The following is a 22,155-nucleotide window of genomic DNA, read 5'->3' on the forward strand; positions in this document are numbered from 1 at the left end:
TTGAAAAAGTGCAAGAGGCATCAGAAGAGCTACCAGAATGTATGCATCTGACTCCATCAAACTGGAACACATTGGGTTGCTGACAGGTTGAGGAGGTTGCTGTACGTTGAGCCTAAGTGTTGATGCTATATGTGAGAGTTTCTCTGTGTACAAGTGAAGATCCTCAGCAGGTGAAACTAGTCTAAAGTCCTCCACAAATTTGAGTGGAGAGGAACCTGAACCAATATCCAATGTGGTCAATTGAAAAGACCTGAATTGTCATTTCGTTGGAGTGAGATATACCCAATGTATATATCCAGGCCTGGGAAGCAGACAGGTGCAGATTTGGTGCATTGATTTCCAATCTGGAGTTGAAGATCATAGCGGTGTTAATAATTGAGGCAGGTACCAGTAGAGAAAGTGTTGGGGCTGAGGAAGGCACCAATGAGAATGACAATACTGAGATAGTTACCAAGGTCCCAAGCAAAATTAGGACTGCTGAGGTTGGTGGATTATGCATCCATAAGAAGACAGGGACAGAAGAGTCTGGAACTGGGGCCACAGTTTAGGTTGACACCATTGAGACTGGTACTGAAGAAGTCACTCCTGAGACTCTGATTGATTCAATCCTCTGCCATCATTCACTGCCAACTACTGTTACTACAGACACAGTGCCTTCTTAACCATTCTTTACCTACACTGATTCCCACATGAACGGCAACTGTTTTGGTACTGACTTTACTACTGAAGTCAGTCAAACTCAAGAGAGTAGCCAAAGTCACAGATGATGGTAAAGCTGACTAAATTCCCTGGCAAGGAGTTCCGTAGACTACATGCTGGGTGAAGAAATAATTTTCTTTTGTCTGTGTCTCATGTGTTCAGAGATATGGTCCTGCTGCTCCCCCTGAAGCTTGATTTCATAAATTCTGAGTAACCTCCTAACAGCCAAATCTCAAGATTTGGTCAGCTTCTGTTTTGGAACTTATCTACATTTACAGCCTTTAATACTTACAGAGCAAGAGAGTTCCACAGGTAATCTTTGAGCTCTGTTAGTTTGCTTGACGCTTACCCTGTTTTCATTTCATTTCAAATACTTTCTAGCCATTTCTCTATGCGAACAGAGCTGTTTGTTTAGCTCCATGTGAAGGAGTTAAAGTGTGAGATGGGCTCCCATTCCCACACCCAGCATAGGCAGCTGCCTGAAATTCCCCACCGAGATGTTGTCCGGGTGACAAAGTGCTGTGGATACACAATGTTCTGCCAAAACATTTCCCTACTAATTCAATTATGCGGGAAGAAACTTCCCAGATTCCTTTTCCTCCCCTCATATCCTAAGTGATATCATCAGGACTTGTACTGCTTATAGAGCTTATGTTGTTTTCAGCCTTTTTCTTTCTTCTTACTTGGAACAGGTGGACAAGAGGTCTTCTCTCAGGTGATAGATAAGCCCTGGGACTGGAAATGTATGGGTGAGTTAGGGTTAGGCTGCAGGGTAGAAAAGCAAAAAAATCTGCAGAATTGCATGAGAGTAGGAACAGTAGGAACTGGAAATAAACCTGGGCAGTTACAATTCTCAGGCAGGGGTATAGAAACTTAATGCTGCAGTTATGCTGTGAGGCACACATGATTTGAGAGCTACTGAAGAACACAGAGAATCTTTTTTAATCTAAGAGCCTGATCTTATCATTCTTACCGTTTTAAGTCTGCAAAACTGTCATGTTTGCAGTCCTTACCGTTATGCAGCAATGATTTAAAATTGTGGGTTGTCCTGAAAAAGACTAGAATCTAGGTAGTATGCTACTGAAGTTTCTCTGCATAATTTCACAATTTCTCTCCAGTTTCTCTCCACATAATTCTCCTGGTTTCCCACATCTCTGGCTTCTGTCTGTTTACATGCTTGCTCACTTGTTTTCTAAGAAGCCCAAATATCTTTTCCTAATCAACTGAAATTTTTGGAACAAAATCTCTGCAGTTCTGTTATATTAAACAAATACAACCAAAGTAAAGGAATGTAATAAATTAAAACCTTTCAAATTTTCATAATTTATTCTTATTGCAATATCTGAGCTTTCCAATTAAAGAACATTGGGAATGTTTAGAAGAATTTCAGCTTGGCTGAGTATGATTATCAGGAATAGCCATGTCAGTTTGCTGACATGGCTATTCTCCCCAAAATCATGGCACCTTGAAGACAAATTAATTGATCTGAAATGGAGTTTTGTCTAAAAATGTTCATTCTACAATAGTCTATTACATGATGTAAGGGAATATAAACCTTATGACAAAAAGTGGAAAGAAAATCTGATGGGTCATTGGTTCTCTGAAAAATGCTATCCACACTATGACACAGTGCCTTTACTGTGCCCTCCATTGGCACAGAAGAGTCTAAGGGGCCAATTCTATGGGCCTCTAGCACTGGCACTGTGCTCCATTGCCAGTGCTGGGTGTTGCAAATGTGCCGTAAGGCACATCTGTGACAGCCAGAGAGAAGTGAGTACCGGTCCAGCACCAGATGGATGCTGCCCAGAGCACAGTAAAAGCTCTGTGTGACAGTGAACACCCTGGGAGCGGGGAGGAGTTCTGGAGCAGAGGAAGATGGGGGAGGGCAGGACGGGGGAGGAGCTGGGGTGGGAGGGGGTGGTACCAGCATTGCTCTGCTCTGCTGTATCATGTCCTCTGTGTTGCGCTGCAAAGCCTGACACAGAGGTTCTCAAGTCCGCACTGGCAAAAGGTTCTCAAGTCTGAACTGGCAATTGCAGGGCTTGGGGCTTTCCCCGGGGGCAGGGGATGAAAGACCCTTTCAGAGGAGAGCTCTGGTGGCCCCAGTGGTGCCACTAGATGCAGCAGTAGCCATTTTGGAGCTGCTATACCTGGCACCAGTGCCAGGGATAGGATTGGGCTGTAAGATTGTTTGGCTGCACTACAGCAGCATCATGACATACTGGTGGACCTCACAGATTGACGATGATACTGGTGTGGTTTATTTCGAACAACCGCTATAACTGCGACACTGCTTGTTCAGATAAGAGGTTAATAAAGATGAAGTCTGATGAGTGTTCTGTTCTGGACTTGTGAGCAGGTCCTTATTTCTACCACCCAATCACAGCTACTGACTCAGAGGGAGATGCACAGTCCATCATTTAGGTGACAGGCATTCCATAATTGGGAAAGAGCAGGACAAGGACCATGGTCCAATCACACAAAACTTAGATGCAGACAGACTACTTAGATGCAGACTACTTAGATGCAGACAGAGTACTAGCCTCAGGGCACAATCCTAACCCACTTTTCAGCACTGACATAAGGGCAATGCAGCTCCAAGGTAAGGGAACAAACATTGCCTTACTTTGAGGAGGCCTCCGTGACTGCCCCCCAACTGCAGGATGCAGCACATGTCCCATTGGCACAGCTATGCCAGTGCTGGAAAGTGGGTTAGGATTGCACCCTCAGAATCCAACTCCCTAAAATTCTCAGCTTTCATTTATTCATTCTTTTTCTTCAGCATAAGCTCCTTAGCCTTTATGATTTTAGATACATGCTTGAAAGTGCGCTGGATATTCTCAGAAGCCAAATGAGTTTGTTTGTTTGTTTAAATGACTGCTATCATGTGCATAAGCTGCTGCATATTTGAGATGCTACATAAGGTTTCCTGTATCAAAGGGGCAGAGCTTCAAGTGCCTCTTTACCCCTCCCCATGACTAAAAAAGCAGAATGATGCATACAATAATTTTCATTCAGTGTGCAGAATGAATTGCACAAAATCACTTAAATAAATGATTTGAATTTCCTTGATTTTAATAACATATATAGGTTGCAAAAGCCAGCTTTCCTTGTCACAAAAGTTGAGTTACCTTGGTGCAGACTGACCTATCTAACAATCTAACAGCCCAATTTTATGCAGTGGTGCTGTCACTGGAACAAGCATTCTGGCCACTGCAAATGGTGATCAAGAAGTGCACATAGCCACTTTTTATGGTCGGAGTACTTTCGACAATGGGAAAATGCATACCTGTCCACAACTGTGATGGATGTGTGGCAATGAGGATGAAGTCCAATGTAAATCCTACTCATATCACATCCATCAATGCACACTGAAATTGTGCGCTTCATTGTATGTGTAGTGTGCAGATTTCAATCTAATTCATGTTAATAATTATTCATATTGTGGCCATGGGGTAGCAGTTATTATGGATTAAAAATTCACCCAGGACCTAAGTTATTGCTTTCTCAGAATACTGTGGCTAATGTCTAAGTCCAGTGGAGAGAATAAAATTCCAGATTTCTACATGGCAAGTCAAAGCATATCTATGGTCAAACTGCTGTGACATTTCCTGAAATTCCAGTTTGGCATCCTGTTCTCTCCTCTAACCCCTAGATGCAGAGAAAAAAAGAAACTTCTAAGAAATGGTGTTCCTTCCAAACTTTAACCTAATAACCCCCCTGAGAAGTAGGTTATAGTATCATAGGCTGCAATCCTAACTTCACTTTCCTGGGAGTAAGACCCATTGAACACAGTAGGACTTATTTCTGAGTAGACCTGCTTAGGATTGTGCCCCCAGTCACACTCAAGTGGAAACCTAAGCTGAAAGACAGTTTTCCAAGGAAAGACAGTGAGTCTATTGGCAGAAAATACTGCCCAACACACAGGGGATGGAAAAAGAAATATAAAGAAAGATACCTTGCACTCTTGCAGAGTACTCAGGATCAGGTGGAGCAATGAACAGGAAGTGGGGAGGAGGATAGATCCAGAGGAAGTAGACAATTTCACAAAATTGGACTGGCAGAGACACTGACCTTGTTTGCACTATTCTCATATAATTAAAAAAAGAAGGGGAGAGCTTTTGCATGCTCTGTATAGGCACTGACTAAAGCAATGACTATAGGCATCTCCTCCATCTGCATTAGCAGGTACACTCCAGATATTCAAAAAGGTCCCTATGGTCACGAGACCTAAAAATAGACAGGCTGATTCATATAATTGCTGTGCATGTGCTGGTTTTCCAACAGGTAGGGGACAGCTTAAGAGTCCTGTGCATGCACAGATGATAGGATTTTTCTGAACATTTCCAATCTCCTACACTTTCCTTCCTTTCTCATCATTCGGCAATCTAAGAAGGGCTCTGCTGGATCAGGCCAAGGGGGTCACCTGGTCCAGCAGCCTCTTTCCAACAGGGACCAGTTAGATCATTCCAGGAAGCCTATAAGCAGAGCAACAGTCCTCCTCCACTGTTTGCCCGCACCCCCAGCACAGGTATTCAGTGCCTTTGCATATGTAAGTTCAATTCATTTGTCAAGGTGAACGTACACTATGGTGTCAAGTCCAAGTACACCACTCAGTATTCATCCAGTTTCATTTCAAACTGCATTTAAGACCAAGCAGGTCTCTACAAAGCCTCCAAGAAGCAGATCACATCTCAAACAGAAGATTTTCACAATGGTGAGGGCAGATGCAACTACATCAACTCATTTTTCCATGATATGTCACTGAAGTAGCACTGGGACACTAGTACAACATACACTTCATTCCACCACCTGATCCTGACAGTCAATGATTAGTCAATGATCCTGACACCTGATCCTGATAGTCAATGATTTATTTCTTTGTGTCAATGTTATTTCTTCATTAAAGAAGTAGTGAACCTACAATGTTTCATGATGTCCTTGTTGGCATCCTTCAGTCTCGGAAGACTATGGTATCGCACTCTGAATAGTGTTCTGGAACAGAGTGTCCTCTCCAGTGTGCGAAGCCTGGGTAAGGTAGATATGGAGGATAGACTGTTACCCATGCAGCAATTCCCCCCTCTCCATGTTGCTGAAATGGTCCAATGGAAAGGCAGAAGCCAATACGGTTGGTTCCAGCAACGTCGCAGGAGTTGCCAGAACGTGACTGTGTTCAGCCATGAACTGCCTCAGGGACTCCGGCTCTGGATTTTGCCTCGAGGTTGACTCCTGAAGCCTTTTCCATAACTGGATGTAGCCACAAGGCAGTGGAGGTTTGGGATCAGAGTTTTCCTTCTCTCAGATGAGCTGCCTTCCCAGGCTAACGAGTCCCATCTACCCGGTGGCTGTTCAGTCGCCTCTTACGACAAGTACAGCCAAACTGAGGGCCTATTCTTATCCCCAGCCTTCAGGGGAATGATGTCCTCCATTCTGGTCATTGTCCAGTCCTTCTTTCATTATTGAATCATCTTCTCCTTTTCAAAATAACAGACTTGGGGCAAGTCCACAATTCACTCAGGGTGCAATCCTAACCTATTTTCCAGCACGACATAAGGGCAATGCAGTTCCAAGTCAAGGAAAAATATTCCCTTACTTTGAGGAGGCCTCTGTGAGTGTCCCCCAACTGCAGGATGCAGCACATGTACCATTGGCACAGCTATGCCAGTGCTGGACAGTTGGTTAGGATTTGGGCCTCATTCTCCTAATTTAATTTAACTTTCTTAATTTCTTCTGCAGATTGGGGGGGGGGGGGAGAAGAGGGTTATTTCTGATCTTGCCCAGCAGCTCTGCCTCTTTTGTAATCCCATGGGCATTCTTGCACTTTCTTCCTTGCCACATATAATTACGTATTAATGTGTATATGGGTGCAGAATTTGAGTAATTTTGGATATGGATCCTTAATTAAATCCCTAAACCCATAATCTCATATGGAACTAGCACATATGTATAGGAAATTTAGGGCACAATCCTAACCAACTTTCCAGCACTGACATGGCTGTGCCAATGTGGCATGCACTGCATCCTGCAGTGGGGAGGCAGTCAAGGGGGCATGTTGACAAGTAAGGGCATGTTTGTTACCTTACCTTGGGGCTGCGTTGTGGCTAGGTCAGTGCTGAAAAATTGGTTAGGCTTGCGCCCTTAGTGTTTCAAATAATTTCACTATGTAAAACTGAATGGAAAGGAGAAAAACCATCCTACTAAAAGGGTATGGGACAAACGATGTCAGTACAGACATACTTTAACACTTATAGTTCCAGCCTGAGTTGCAAGAAAATTTCTGGTTGAAGATTACATAGCAACATTGGGTACTAACACACACATGTGTACACACACACACACACACACACACACACACACACACACACACACCATAGGCACTTCAAGCAGCAAGCAGACTGGAGTACCTGACATCCCTGGAGGGTTTGTCTCCCCAGCTATGTCCTGGAGGAATTGCTGGCTCTGGTGCTCTGGGAAACCAGCCAAGGAGATCAGATTATTTTTATAAGCCTATAAAAGCACTTGGGATTCAGGTGAATGGGGCCCTGTGTATAAGCAGCAGATGCAAGGAATACTTTAGGGGAAAGGCGGGTGGAAGAGCTGGGAACAGATGAGGGGTACATTGCTGTCAACTAGTTTCCCCAGAAGGTCCTGGATTCTTTTTCTTCTACATTCAGAAAAGTCATTATTTCCTAATTTCCTTCACTCCATCATCATTTTGGAAGGAGTCTTTTCTCTGCACCTAAAGTGAGCAAATGTTGGCTTCCTTTCTCCTACCAATTAACCCAGTGTTCTTCTTCCTCCCCATGAAATTCCTGTTAGTAATTCCTGTCCACTGTTTCACTAGTGCCTCATATCCAAATGTAGCTGCTCCTGAATTCCACAAGATTTTGAAACAGTAGGGAGGGGTGAGAGGGGGTGAAGTGAGGTGGGGGTGGTCACACTCTATCCCACAGTTCTGCACTCTTGGAAGCCAAGTACTAGAAGGAACTAGGCTGCCTCCGCTGTAGTTCTCTCTGAAAGTACCAATGAATGAAAGCAAAAGAGAGAGGAGGCAAACAAACCCCAGTCCTTGAAAGCCCATGGCAGGCATGTGAATTGGGAGCTCCCAGATAACAGCCCTTGGCATAGCTAATAGGAGGGTGGCAGACTCAAATTGTTGTTTGCTCTTAATTAAGTAAGCAAGAATGGCTGTGCCACCTCCCCTGACATCCTAGGCAATAATTTCAGGGGCACTGTCTTCTCCCTCCTTTTTCCCTTGACTTCTGCACAGTTATGCCTAGCTCCTTAGCTGGGTTGCACCCTTGAACCCAGAGCAGAAGCCCCATTCTAAATGGTTATCCCCACATTCAGTCTCATCATAGATCAATCCTAGCAAAGAACATGAGGGACACTACCTAATTCAGTGTCTTGCTATCTTCCCACCAACATATTCAAATCCAATGGAAATGTGCAGCAAAGCCAGAGTTTGGGAGCAATATAGAGTGAAACGGTAGCAGAAGGAGCTGCTATTAGGGCATAATACAGCATAATGCAGATTTATGGCACTGAGGAAAGGCTGCTTGATCTCTCCTTTGTTTGAGGGCCAGTTTATACAATCAGGAGAAACCCGTGTCCCTTGTGTCCCATTACAATTAGAAAGATTCACCAAGGGTGCCCTTATAATTGCAGCATCAGGTTCAGTTTGCAAGGGCATGACAAAAAAAAAAAAATGATCAGAGGGGCCTCCCAGTTATGGAATTCCATCCCACTCCAGACTTGCTAAACTCCAAGCAAGTTAGAGGTTACATGGGAGTTCAGTGATTTTGGAACTCCCCGTGGTTTTTTCCTTTCTCAAAAAGCAGCCATTGTGGGAGGGGGTGTGTGGATTTGACCGTGATGCGGGGGAAGAGAGGTTTAACCTTTTGCAAACAAACAAAACAGAAAATCGAAAACAGTTGCAAAAGGATGCAAGTACACACAGAGACAGAACAGCTGCAAGGACTGATGTTCCCAGCACAGTCTGGTGGTCTATTTATCACAGGGAGCTACATATATGACTCCTTCATAAACCTGCTCAACAAAACTGCCTGCTGTGGTAACCTCAAGTGAACTCACCTTGATAAAGAAGCCATTGACACATGTTGGGAACACCAAACCTTGCAGCTGTTCTGTTTGCATTTTAACCCTTTACCCCTACATCATTTCCCAAATTAAATCTTTCACACACACAAACCAAAGCTGCTGATAGCTATGGAAGGTAAAACATACAACTTTTTTTTTTTTTTGCTTTTTGAGAAAGAAAATATCATGGAGAATTCCAAATACAAGACATCCATAGAATGCCCAGTTTGTCCCTGAGCATCCTTTGGAAATGCTGCAATACCTTCTTGCAGATTTTAATTTGAAGAAATGTTCATTCTGTTTTGTTGGGAGTTTTTGCTGTTGTTGTGGTTAGTTTTTTATTACTCACTCTTAACCTTCACAATGGGGTGGGCTATAAAGCTAAATAAACATGGTAACTTGCTTTTCTTGGAGTGTACCACTTCAGGCAGCAGGTGGAAGATTGCATTTTTTAATACTTCACTATATCAAAGTTCCCTGCAAGGAAACGAGCATATCAAAAAGAAGGCTAAGCCAAACTCTGGGTTCTCCGTGCATGCTAGCTCACATGATGTACAGAGTTTTTTCTGGGGAACATTCAAATACACACTTTCCATCTGCACGTTGGAATAAAACAGTCCAGGAAAAAGCCTTTTCACTTGGTTTTGGATTATATAAACTAGTCCTGAAGAGCTAATGACAAGTAACAGCAGCATGACCTGGGATCAAAATGTGCATTCTACCAAATTGGTATAAAACAAGAATTTTCACAGAAGGTGGTTTAAGAGAAAGGGTGAGCAGGGGGTGCTGAATACTTTCCTCCCCCTCCCCAAACTTTGTTCCTAGATGCTTTTCTAGTGGTAAGACTTCCATCTGGTCTTAGAGCTCCACTGAATCAGATGGAGGTAGGGGTTGTACGCAAAAAAGGCAGGAAGGAGAATAGTTCAACACCCCTCCCCACAATTGCTTCTGTGAATTAAATTGCCCTATGCACATACACACACACCTTACACAAGTCTGAAGATGACCTGTGATCACCATGGGGATGCAGATATCACTTGTAGATGGGGAAATCAACCAATATCTTGGACAATCAAGAGACTTCTGGCATGCTGTTTTCAGCAGCAATCATACTGGAAATTTCAGTAAGAGAGGTTAATCCTTGCAGTGTGGGAGACCAAATGCACAGGCACATAGTAACAATGAATAGTGTAACAATGTATCCCTTTCTAGTGACTTGTGGCAAGTAGCTCATGTTCATGCAATATGGCACAAAAAGTTATTAATGACTTTTTATAAAGTTATAAAAGTTATAAAAGTTATTAATTAACCCCGGCTAATTGGGTAAGAGGCACTTTTTCAAGTGGGTGCTCCTTTTTTTAGCAGGGGGAGAGTAACTGGCCCCCCTCACCCCAGCACTGTCTGTTCTAGTGGCTGTCTGCTGGTATTCATTTGCATCTTTTTAGATTGCGAGCCCTTTTGGGACAGGGAGCCATTTAGTTATTTGATTTTTCTCTGTAAACCGCTCTGTGAACTTTTCGTTGAAAAGCGGTATATAAATACTGTTGTTAATAATAATAATAATAATAATAATAATAATAATAATAATAATAATAATAATAATAATTCATTGCTCAGTTCATGTTTGTGCACATGCTATTTACCCCCAGACTTTGCTAACTTTGCTTTTTGTGGTCACTCTAATCGTGAAAGAGTACTGGGGAAGAAGGCAACTGGATCTGGAGAGTGGGACAAATCCAGAAGGCTGTGGGGAGTTTCTAACTCTTGCTAACAGATTGATTGTCTTGCTGGCCCGATGACCCAATTCCTGCTACTTTCTCTCCTTTTTCCAACTACCTCCTTTATAACTCTCTTCCTATAGTTCTGCACACATAAATAAATAACATTTCCCCAGACGGTGGCTTTGCTTTTCCTGTTGTCGGGGTGAGTGGGACAAGAGGTGGAGATTTACGAGGAGAAGCAGTTTGGGGAATGGCTGTAATTTTAACCCACAATTGCAGACTTCAGGACTGGAAGCAATTTTCTTATTAGAATCCCTGGGCTCACCCATCATTCTTCATCTCCCACTTCCCCTCTCCCCATCTTCTTGCTGAGTTCAATTCCCCACCCTCTCCTTTCTCTCTACCCCCCCCCCCCATTGGACCCAGCACAAGAGGACCAGCAGGGCATTGCAGAACATTTCACTTGCCTCTCCCCTGCCTTTTCACCACAGGCAACCCCATCTCTACTGCTTTTTTAATTATTTCTTGTGCAAGAGAGTTTGCACTTGACTCCAACCCCCCAAAAACTAACACTTGTCCTTTTGTACTGCTTGCATGCAAGTTCAGAGGATTTTAGCCCTGCAACCACCAATCAGACTGTGGTGGCAGCCTCTGCATGAAAGCCAACAGAGAGGAAGGCTAAATGGCTGCTATGCTGCTGCCGCCAGCTATGGGCCATCCTGAGGATAGGCTCACAGGTCATTAAAAAGATGGTTGTTGCTATGATTTCATCCAAGGGTGATCAGTTACCATTGATGACTTCTGACCTGGGGCTAGGCTGAAAGTTAACTATGGGCACAGTCCTAACCCCTTATGTCAGTGCTTTCCAGTGCCAATGGGACATGTGCTGCATCCTGCAGTTGGGTGTCACTCATGGAGGCCTCCTCAAAGTAAGGGAATGTTTGTTCCCTTACCTCAGAGCTGCATAAGCTACCTGCTCATAAGCTTATCTTATGAGCTTACCTCATAAGCTGCATAATGCATAAGGGCATTATGTCAGTGCTGGAAAGCACTGACATAAGGGGTTAGGATTGTGCCCTATATGATTGAAAAATTCATATCACCGTGGAAATGCTTTCCTTAAAATAAAGTGATCCTAGTAAGAAATATCTGTTCAGCTTTGGAGGAATCTCCTGGCAGAATTCTTTTTATTTTCCTATTCGCTTTTATTTATTGGATTCCAAAAGAAAAACAGAATCATTTCCTCCCCTTTCCCTGCAACTGTCAGGTCCAATACAGGTCATGTTTCCAGCTCCCCCAGCAAGGCAGGAACCCAATTCTTGCTTATATTCTCCATCAACACCCAAGTTTCACTGTCAAGGATTCACTGGCTGTCTTCCTGTTTCTAGTTTGCAGACAACCTGAAGAGCCCACTTTTCCAGGCCTGAAATCTTGCCCCATTTTTCCACCCCCTTTTATCTCAAGATGTAAAGAAATAACTAAGTCACAACTGGGTTGGCCAAACACATCTCCTTACAAATATCAATGCTTGCAGGTTTCATTAAGGGTTTCTGTTTGGGTGTCTCAAAAACAATAAGAAAAGAATAACCTGGGAAGTTCTCAGCAAGCTCCACCCCTTCTCTGTATTTGCCTAGCTACATGTTCCTTCACCCAGCAGCACCTCACATTCTTCAGTGCTTAATCATTGCATGAGGACTACACACAATTATTCAGAGGGACAGGCACTCTGCACATGCTCATATGTACTTGATTTGTTTCAAAGATGTTTGCAGGCATAAAACAAAGTGCAAGTCTAAGTTGCAGATTGGAGTTCTGCAACAACTAAGTATACCTATCCTTGCCTCTCACTTGAAATGCCACTGCATTGTGCCCTAGCCCTGCTTTCCTAAAGCCCACCCTGTTCAGTCCCTGAGCCATCTCTGACCACTCTAGGCTCCTGCACAGAGAAAGCTGCTGCTGCTGCTGCGCTCTCACTCTCTCTCTCTCTCTCTCTCTCTCTCTCTCTCTCTGACCAGTCTTTCTGCTACAGCTTCCTGACTCCCTTCCTCACCTAAAGGCTGGAATAAGTCCGTTTTGGAAGCAAGAGTTGGTGGACAGCCAAAGTACTGAGGAGGTGTGGAGGGGTAGTTTGAGATGAATCTCTGGCTGGAGAAGCACATTGCCTTTCCTTATGTGCTCAAGACTAGATTTCGAAGAGGCTGGGGGGGGGAGGGAATTGAGCAGAGGAAATACGCAAAGAATTTTCTTGGCTCCCTGCCATCAGGTCAAAGTAACAAAGACTTTATTGTTTATATTGGATCCCAGGAGGTACCATGAGGCGCGTACAGCACAGGGCAGCTTCCCAAGCCCAACAGCACAAGCTCCTTTGGGAAGAAGGACCAAACGACTCCCACTCACACCCCCAAAACAGGATTCTTCCCTCAACCCCCTCCTGGCATAGTCAGAGGCTTATCCTGGCCCTGTTCATAGCTGAACAAAGCTGCAAGTTCTGACCAGCTAGAAGTAAGAGATTTCAACAATATGTTCTGCAAGCCTGATCCAAACCCCAGACACCTCCATGCTGTACCCCACACTTCTCTCCCCCAACCGTAAACCCCTTCCATGAGTTGGCTTTCCCACCCTCTTCCCCACAATTATTTTCTCTCTCCCTCTCCAAGCAGACAGATTCCCTCCCCAAAACCGTAGCCACAGCCACTTTCTCCACCACAGAAAATAAGCTGTCAAACAGATGTGTGCAATGCAAGACATCTGCCCCCCCCCCATAAGGAGGGCCAGCCAAGGGGAGGCCCAGCCAAGGAGCTGCAGACTTTTAAAGGCACCATGGCCACATTTGTTACATTGATGATAAAGACACTGGGGTGTTCTCACTCCCCCTCCCCAGCAATTCATGCCCCTACCTTCCACTTGAAGGTAGGGAAAACTGAGCCAATAAGGAGAGAGAGAGAGAGCTCTAAAGCACACACCAGTATATCCATTCACCCAGCACTTTTCACAGACCTGTTCCATACACCTCCCCAATCTCACTTGTTCCAGTTAACTGCTAATTCTCCTGCCTGGCTTAAACTCTCCTTGTCTACATCTCCAGCAAGCCTTCCTTGATAGCCTAGCAGAGGCAGCACCAGTTTCATACAAAGGTGGAGTACAATTCTGAATGCTATCCTGCTGTGAAGACGTGTCACAATTGGCAATGCAGAACAGAGGCTAGAAAGGATCTCCACAAACAGGAAAGCTGGAGATGGTGTGATTTGATATCAGAAATAAAAACACGTATCTTTGTATGCTTACCTAGACTGTGGGACTAGCTTACATTAAGTTAAATGTATGTTCAGTTTGATAAGATAGAAGATTGGACAAGCCAGAATCCTACATTTTATCTCCTCTCTCAGGAGAACAGCAGAATCTAGAGACTACTGGGCTCTTTATTAGTCTTGGAGTTCACCTGTAAGATTGGGATAGTGGTGTCTCCCATTATATTAACCTACAGAAATTGTTAACATTATCATGGAGAATCTAAGCCCTATTTCATTCCAACTTCTCACTGCCGCCACCACTAGGTGGTCAACTCTGCCTTTCCTTGTACAGCTTGAAAAGGAATTCACTCCAAAATAATTTGGAGAAACAACTGTGGGCCCAATTCTATCCAACTTTCCAGCACCAGTGCAGCTGCAATGCAGTCCCAAGATAAGGGAACAAATGTTCCCCTACCTTGAGGCGGCCTCTGTGACTGCCTCCCCACCACAGGACACAGTGCATGCCCCATTGGCATGACTGCACCAGCACTGGAAAATTGGATAGGATTGGGCCCTGCTTCCCCTATTGTTCTGCCTCTACCACTGATGGCCCATGCTGGACCCTGGACTTGTTGGCATCCTTCAGTCTCAGAAGACTATGGTATCGCGCTCTGAATGGTGGTTCTGGAACAGAGTGTCCTCTCCAGTGCGCGAAGCCTGGGTAAAGTAGATATGGAGGATAGACTGTTTCCCATGCAACAAATCCCCCCTCTCCATGTTGCTGAAATGGTCCAATGGAAAAGCAGAAGCCAATACGGTTGGTTCCAGCGGCTTCGCAGGAGTTGCCAGAACGTGACTGTGTTCAGCCATGAACTGCCTCAGGGACTCCGGCTTTTGCCTCGGGTTGACTCCTGAAGCCTTTTCCATAACTAGATGTAGCCACAAGGCAGTGGAGGTTTGGGATCAGAGTTTTCCTTCTCTCAGATGAGCTGCCTTCCCAGGCTAACAAGTCCCATCTACCCGGTGGCTGTTTAGTCGCCTCTTATGACAAGTAGCCCTGGGCTGCATGTGTGGTATGGATTACACATGAGAGCAGGCTCTCTATGAGCGGGTGAGGGAATTTCATACATATTTTCTGATCTCAGCACCTTGCTGCCTCAAAGGAGCAATGGTAAAGGGGAGTGGCATTATAAAATATAACAACAGGTTCTGCAGATGTAGAAAATCAAAGCAGAGGCAGAGCAATAGTGAACAGTTTCCTCCACTCTGATTCAAACGCCTAAAGAATGGGCACCTTGGAAGGCAGGCAGCCAAGATAGTCATGATTGAGATCAATTAAAGACAACTTTACTGAATACAAATAAACTAACTCTACAGATTGTTGCCTAATGTGGGCAACAAAGGTTTGATTTACATGTTCAGGAGGTGGTAAGAGGGGGCCAGTTCTGAAATGGTAGAATGGGTGGCAGGTTTCAGACTGGAGGTGGGGGAATCAAATTTTTAATGTTTTTCCCATATACTGTAAACAAACATGCAAACAAAACTTTCAGAATGTAGAAAACTAGCACAGCAGGGATAGGACTGCAATAAAAACAGAACCTGCCTAGCATTGAATAGGCCCATGCAGAGCTGTCCTCCCACTGGCCTGAGCCTGTCATATGACCTACGTGAAGCACTAGCCTCAGGAGCTCTAGCTTCCAGCCTCCCCTTGCCTAAGAGATATGTCTGTTCCACCCATCTACATCTTCCTCAGTATGTACACACACTTGCAGGAGGAGGAGCTTTCAAGAGCACTTGTGGCTATTTACTTTTTTCAAATTCTCTACGATCATAATTACTGTATAGCAACTGTTGCTGGACTCTGGGCCCTGGACTCCCTTGCCTTTGGCAAGGCACCAGGAAAAGACAGCATCCCTGCTGAAGTCCTAAAATGCTGCAAAGAGATCATCGTCACTGAGCTGCATGAAATCCTCTGTCTCTGCTGGAGAGAAGGTGGAGTACCTCAAGACATGAGGGATGCAAACATCATCACGCTGTACAAGAACAAAGGTGACAGGGGTGACTGCAACAACTACCGCGGCATCTCTCTCCTTAGCGTTGTAGGAAAGCTGTTTGCCCGAGTTGTACTAAAGAGGCTCCAGGTACTTGCAGAGAGCGTCTATCCAGAATCGCAGTGTGGATTCCGAGCCAACAGGTCCACCACTGATATGGTATTCTCCCTTAGACAACTGCAGGAGAAATGCAGGGAACAACGACAGCCACTCTTTATAGCCTTCATAGATCTCACAAAGGCTTTCGACCTGGTCAGCAGAGACGGCCTCTTCAAGATTCTCCCCAAGATTGGATGTCCACCCAGGCTCCTCAGCATCATCAGATCTTTCCACAAGGACATGAAGGGCACTGTTGTCTTCGATGGCTCCACATCAGACCCTTTTGACATCCGAAGCGGAGTGAAGCAGGGCTGTGTTCTTGCACCAACCTTGTTTGGGATTTTCTTTGCTGTCCTGCTGAAGCAGGCCTTTGGAACTGCAACAGAAGGCATCTATCTCCGGACCAGATCAGACGGAAAGCTCTTCAACCTCTCCAGACTGAGAGCAAAATCCAAAGTCCAGCTGAAATGTCTGCGTGACTTCCTCTTTGCCGACGATGCAGCTGTCACTACCCACTCTGCCAAAGATCTCCAGCAGCTCATGGATCGTTTTAGCAAGGCCTGCCAAGATTTTGGACTGACAATCAGCCTGAAGAAAACACAGGTCATGGTTCAGGATGTGGACTCACCTCCCTGCATTACAATCTCTGAGCATGAACTGGAGGTTGTCCATGATTTTGTGTACCTTGGCTCAACGATCTCCGACACTCATTCTCTGGATACCGAGCTAAACAAGCGCATCGGTAAAGCAGCTACCACGTTTTCCAGACTCACAAAGAGAGTCTGGTCCAACAAGAAGCTGACGGAACATACCAAGATCCAGGTCTACAGAGCTTGCGTCCTGAGTACACTTCTGTACTGCAGCGAGTCATGGACTCTTCACTCACAACAGGAGAGGAAACTGAGCGCTTTCCACATGCGCTGCCTCCGACGCATCCTCGGCATCACCTGGCAGGACAAAGTTCCAAACAACACAGTCCTGGAACGTGCTGGAATCCCTAGCATGTATTCACTGCTGAAACAGAGACGCCTGCGTTGGCTTGGTCATGTCGTGAGAATGGATGATGGCCGGATCCCAAAGGATCTCCTCTATGGAGAACTCGTGCAAGGAAAGCGCCCTACAGGTAGACCACAGCTGCGATACAAGGACATCTGCAAGAGGGATCTGAAGGCCTTAGGGATGGACCTCAACAAGTGGGAAACCCTGGCCTCTGAGCGGCCCGCTTGGAGGCAGGCTGTGCAGCATGGCCTTTCCCAGTTTGAAGAGACACTTTGCCAACAGTCTGAGGCTAAGAGGCAAAGAAGGAAGGCCCATAGCCAGGAAGACAGACCAGGGACAGACTGCACTTGCTCCCGGTGTGGAAGGGATTGTCACTCCCGGATTGGCCTTTTCAGCCACACTAGACGCTGTGCCAGAACCACCTTTCAGAGCGCGATACCATAGTCTTTCGAGACTGAAGGTTGCCAATACAAGCAACTGTTATCAACACAGGTCAAACAATCCCCATCTTTCCCCACAATCCCTTTTTTGACATGAAGGGATTTAGTTGGTGTTCTAAAAACAAGTTCTTCTCATTTGGAGGAACAAAGCATGAGCATATTTACCAATACCCATGAAGCAAAGAGCCCGTTACAAACATTTGCACCCTGAAGAGAGCAAGCTGGCCTTTTTAAGACCCTGGGAGACCCTCCTTTCTTGTCTATTTAAGCAGCCTCAAGTGGCTGTTAGGATGTCAGCCCCAGGGTGATGGAGGCAAAGCCCGCTCCAAATATACCACTGGGCAATTCTTGGAGGGCATTACACTGGCTGTCCAGAGAGTCAAGAGTTTTGGGAAATGCAATTAGCACCTTCAACACATCCAGTGCTAATTATCATGTAACCTGCCCTCTGGTTTAAAGGACATAATCATGTATATTTACCCTATAATTATATGGTAATGAGTATATAATTAAATGGTCAGTGGGGGGGGGGAGCAAGTTGCTCCAAGGATTTGAGAAACAGGATACAAATAATCTCTTCCACCTCAGCTACCAGTTTTGCTGGGGATCGGAGTTGTCAATGCCCCACTTGTCCCTGGTTTGTAATGAATTTGAAGGTCTTTGAGCTCTGTTTCTAATGAGATTGGCACTTCCCTGGCAGCCTCAGAAAATGAGGTTTGAATAACTCATGGAATTCAGTCTAACCTTGTGCCATAGGATGGTATCCACAGTAAGATGGTTAGAAAGCACTGGTATCTCACAGCTGTGATGGGTCAGAAAGGTTGGTACCAAGATCCTGTGACCCTAAAGGTGGAGAACAGCAGTTCTGGAACCTCCCACCTGGGGAAGAAACTGTGGGGTCTCTTTCTTACTCTGTCACAATGTTGCATGTGACCTCGAAGAAGTTCTTCCCTGTCTTGCAAAACCAGAAACCACAAAAAGAAGCCATATTTCCTTTAATTCTGCCAAAGGATATGAATAAAAGTGTGTGTGTGTTTTGCAGTGCTGAGAGACTACTAATGCAGACAGACGAGAAAGGAGCCTGCTGAGAGAGAGAGAGAGCTAGCTCTGCTTTGTGCTAATGACAGGGTTAGTAACTGACAGGCAAGAGCAATGAAGCGCTAAAGAAAGTCATCCCTGACTTCTGACCCAGGGCAACCTGCTCTGCCATTGCTAATTAGCCAATAAAAGAGGACCCTCAACTTCCTGATTCCCCAAAGAAAAGCAGATTCGACCTCACCTTCTTGCAGGAGAAATCCCAGCAGGGACTGGCAATCAGGCAGACACCCCCCAAAAAAACCTTGCTTTTATTTGGTAGGGGTGACAATGCAAAGGAAAAAAGTCTCCAACCATGTGTCAGAAGTGAAGGTTTACAGCAGGGTTTTCTGACTTTCAGACAATGCAAACTCTCATAATCCCAACTCAATCACTCCCACTGCACTTCACATACATGCTTAGGTAAAAATTTGCAAAAGAGACACGCACAGCTCCAAAAAGAATGGATGTTTCTGACTCATTTACAAAAATTCACCTTGTAGTAAAAAGAAAAAAGTAGATGACAGATTCCATTGTGTGAATCCACTGTTTGATGAAAAACACTTCAGAGTATTCCATTTGTACACCCTAGGCACAGACTGTTTCTCAGCTGGTCTCTACCAGTGTTGGGAACTCGAGTCAGTGACTCAAGTCATGAAAATACGTGTTTTTCACTGACTCGGTGACTCGTGAGTCACATGCGTGGAAGAGAAGACTCTGAAAAAGACTCAAATCAGGGCCCCCCTGACTCAGAACATGCCCCTACACATGCTGACTTGAGTCTGCCTGTGCCTGAATGTGCTTGCTTACTGTTTCTGTGGTGTGAAAAACCTTACAGAACCGTCATTCTGACCGGCGAGCATCAGGGAGTTCCAGTCACGAGGCAGGGAAGTTAATGAATCGGGCGGGGGGGGCAGGAGTGAGCTCTTTTTCCACATCTCTGATAGGAAGGAAGGAACCAATGATCATTGGACAAACTATGGGCATTCGGATATTTTCATTGCCTGAGGGAGGGCAGAAGACAAAGCCCAAGGGGGTTCTTGCCTTACGATTGGCCGCAGAAGCCCAAGGAGGAAGGACAAAACTCTTTTGCCTGATTCTGCTTTCCAACCTCTTGGCTTCTTGGCTCCATTGTTACTTGGTGGAGGAACTCTCACTGAATGATCAACTGAAGTGGGACTACTTCTGTGTAGGGCTGTAAAGGATTGGGTCATCCTGGTAAGCCTCCCAGCTGCTGCGTATGACCCTCCTCCCTCTTGCCACTTCCTTCCATGTTCTCTTGCAGTCCCTCCTACACCTCCTGCCTTGTTTACAGATGGGATGGGGCAGCAGGGGAGTAGTTAAACTTTGACACACAAATACACACACACACCTGCAGCAGTTCCATTTTTTCCACAGCGGGCTTTTTAAAGGGTGTGTGTGACTCGAGTCACTAAAGGGGGACTCGGTGACTCAGAAAGTGCCCCTCTTATGTCTCTTTTTTTAGTTGAATCACAGGGTGCAGTGACTCCGTGACTGGACTCGAGTCCAGCCTTGCAGAATTTTCCCATCTCTAGTATTCTGGTCAATAAAAATGACAATTATTTCAGAGTAATTATTAGTACACTCTGTAAGGCTGTACAGAGTACGAGTTCAATACCTAACCAGCATGGACATAGAGTTCATATTTTTATGTTCCCTACAAGCTCCATGCATTGACTTTGCTGCCTAGCTCACTGCTATATCTATTTCAACCACCATATAACTCAGAGAGTGATATGTTACAACTTCTGGGGTGGTAGCTGCTCTTTTGTTAGTGACTCCCATGTCACATTAGTAATATCCACTTTATGTGGAATACCCATATGTCACCAACGTGGCATGGAAGCCAACCACACTACAAACTATTATAAAAGTAGGCCAAAGATGTCTCCAGGATCCGGATGCCTGCCATCTACGCTCACTGTAAATGTCCATAATGAACACAGATGACATTTGCAGGTTTCCAATACAGGAAATGTTTTTAAGGGGTTTTTCTGGAGACCAGATTTCTCTATTATTTTTACAATTTGCACCCTGCTTTTTGATCCACAGAGGCAAACAGGCATAAATGATCCCCAAAGTGGCATAAATGATCCCCAAAGCTATCCCCAAAGTGGATAGCATATATAAAAACAGAAGAGAACAATAATAAAACAGTGCTAAAACAGCAGCAATACACACATAAAATTAATCACAAAGCAGCTGATGAACAGGTTTAGAAAACTCAAACTTTGCCTAGAACAAAAATCCCATCAGAGTAGGTTCGTCTCCCTGCGGACTGCATTCCAAAAGCAGGGTGCCTCAAGGACCTGTTCCCCAGGGAGATCCAGAGAAGGGTCTCCAATCAATATTTTGCAGGGTAATATGGGTGCTTCTTCAGGGATCTAGGACCCAAGCAGTGTAAAACTTTAAAAGGTAAACACCAGCACTTGGAATTATGTTTGGTAATGAAGTGGAAGTCAATGAAGTTGTTTCTAAACTGGTGAGATAAATGTCCAATCCCAGTTAACAGTCTAGTGTCTGCATTCTGAACTAACTGAAATTTCCAAGCAGCCTTCAAAGGCAGTTCCACATATAAACTCATGACAGTAGTCTAATCTGGAGGTTATGTAATCATGAACAACTGTGGCTAGGCTAATTTAAGAGGGGCTGTAACTGAGACACTAGTCAGACCTGGCAGGATGATGCTGCAATCTCAGGAGGCCACTTGGTTCCACTGGCATACCTGGGGGGATCAGGGGGGCAAATGCCCCGGGTGGAACTCCATGGGGGCGGTGCCATGACCTACAAGACCTTTCCCTGCCATCATTTTTTTCTTTATTCGGGTCCATTTTCGAGGACTTAGAAGGACCTTTAAGTGCCAGGAAGACTGCCTGCGGCCTCTCCAACCCCCAGAAGGCCTTCTGAGGCCTTCAAAAAGTCAAAAAACGACACTTCAGCTAAAACCAGAAGTGATGTTTTTCAGGCAGGGGGGCATTTTGCTGTCCTGTACCCCCAGGCAGCACAAGTCTATTGCTTGGTACTCCAGTTACAAAGCTGGATCATTCCCAGCTTTGGGAATGAGCATTCCCAAGCTTAATGGAGTACCAGGCTCAGATGCCATTATCATTTGCATAGCAAAAGGAGATGGCAGCAGGGCCAACTTTAGCAGCGCTGATTGCCCAAGTCGACATTAGTGCATGGTTCTCCAAAAGTCACATTACCTATATTTCAGGAACATTTCACACACTTCTGGTTTACTATTAAACTGCTCAACCAGGAGCATGAGAAAGTGTAGCATGGATGGGCACAGAGGCAGGACTTGTTTTAACTGATTATCTGAGGAAGAAGTAAAAGGGGGGTGGGGAGGTTCCTGGCTAGGTTACTGGCAGGGATTGTGGAAACATTAATGGTATGCTGTGGTTTAGCTTGAAAGACTGTGGTTTGTGCAGCGACCTTAAGTCCAGCACAGTCTTTGTGAATGAATTTCCTTCCATTTTCCCCTTCTTTTTGCTACAGAGAGACAATAACAATCAATACTTGAAAATTAGTCACAGAAATGTTGTCCTGAAGGATGCAGCTGCAAACAGAAGCAGAAAATGCATCTGATACTGCAGACCCCACAAGAATGTTCTAGAAATGGATCAGAACCAAACCAATGCTCCTTTCCAAAGAGGATGCAAGGAAAAAAAGCCTGACATAATGTGCACCAAAATAATTACACTTCAGTTCTGTCAAATCT

General features: G+C 45.0%; 1 protein-coding gene across 7 annotated transcripts in view; it reads right to left on the bottom strand.

Annotated features, from left to right (window-relative positions):
- NFIX (nuclear factor I X) overlaps window positions 1–22,155 on the bottom strand; it is a 240,439-nt gene that overhangs the window by 87,890 nt on the left and 130,394 nt on the right. The gene's annotated exons all lie outside the window — the stretch shown is intronic.

Source organism: Tiliqua scincoides, chromosome 2 (genome assembly GCF_035046505.1).
Source record: "Tiliqua scincoides isolate rTilSci1 chromosome 2, rTilSci1.hap2, whole genome shotgun sequence".
Taxonomy (NCBI): Eukaryota; Metazoa; Chordata; class Lepidosauria; order Squamata; family Scincidae; genus Tiliqua; species Tiliqua scincoides.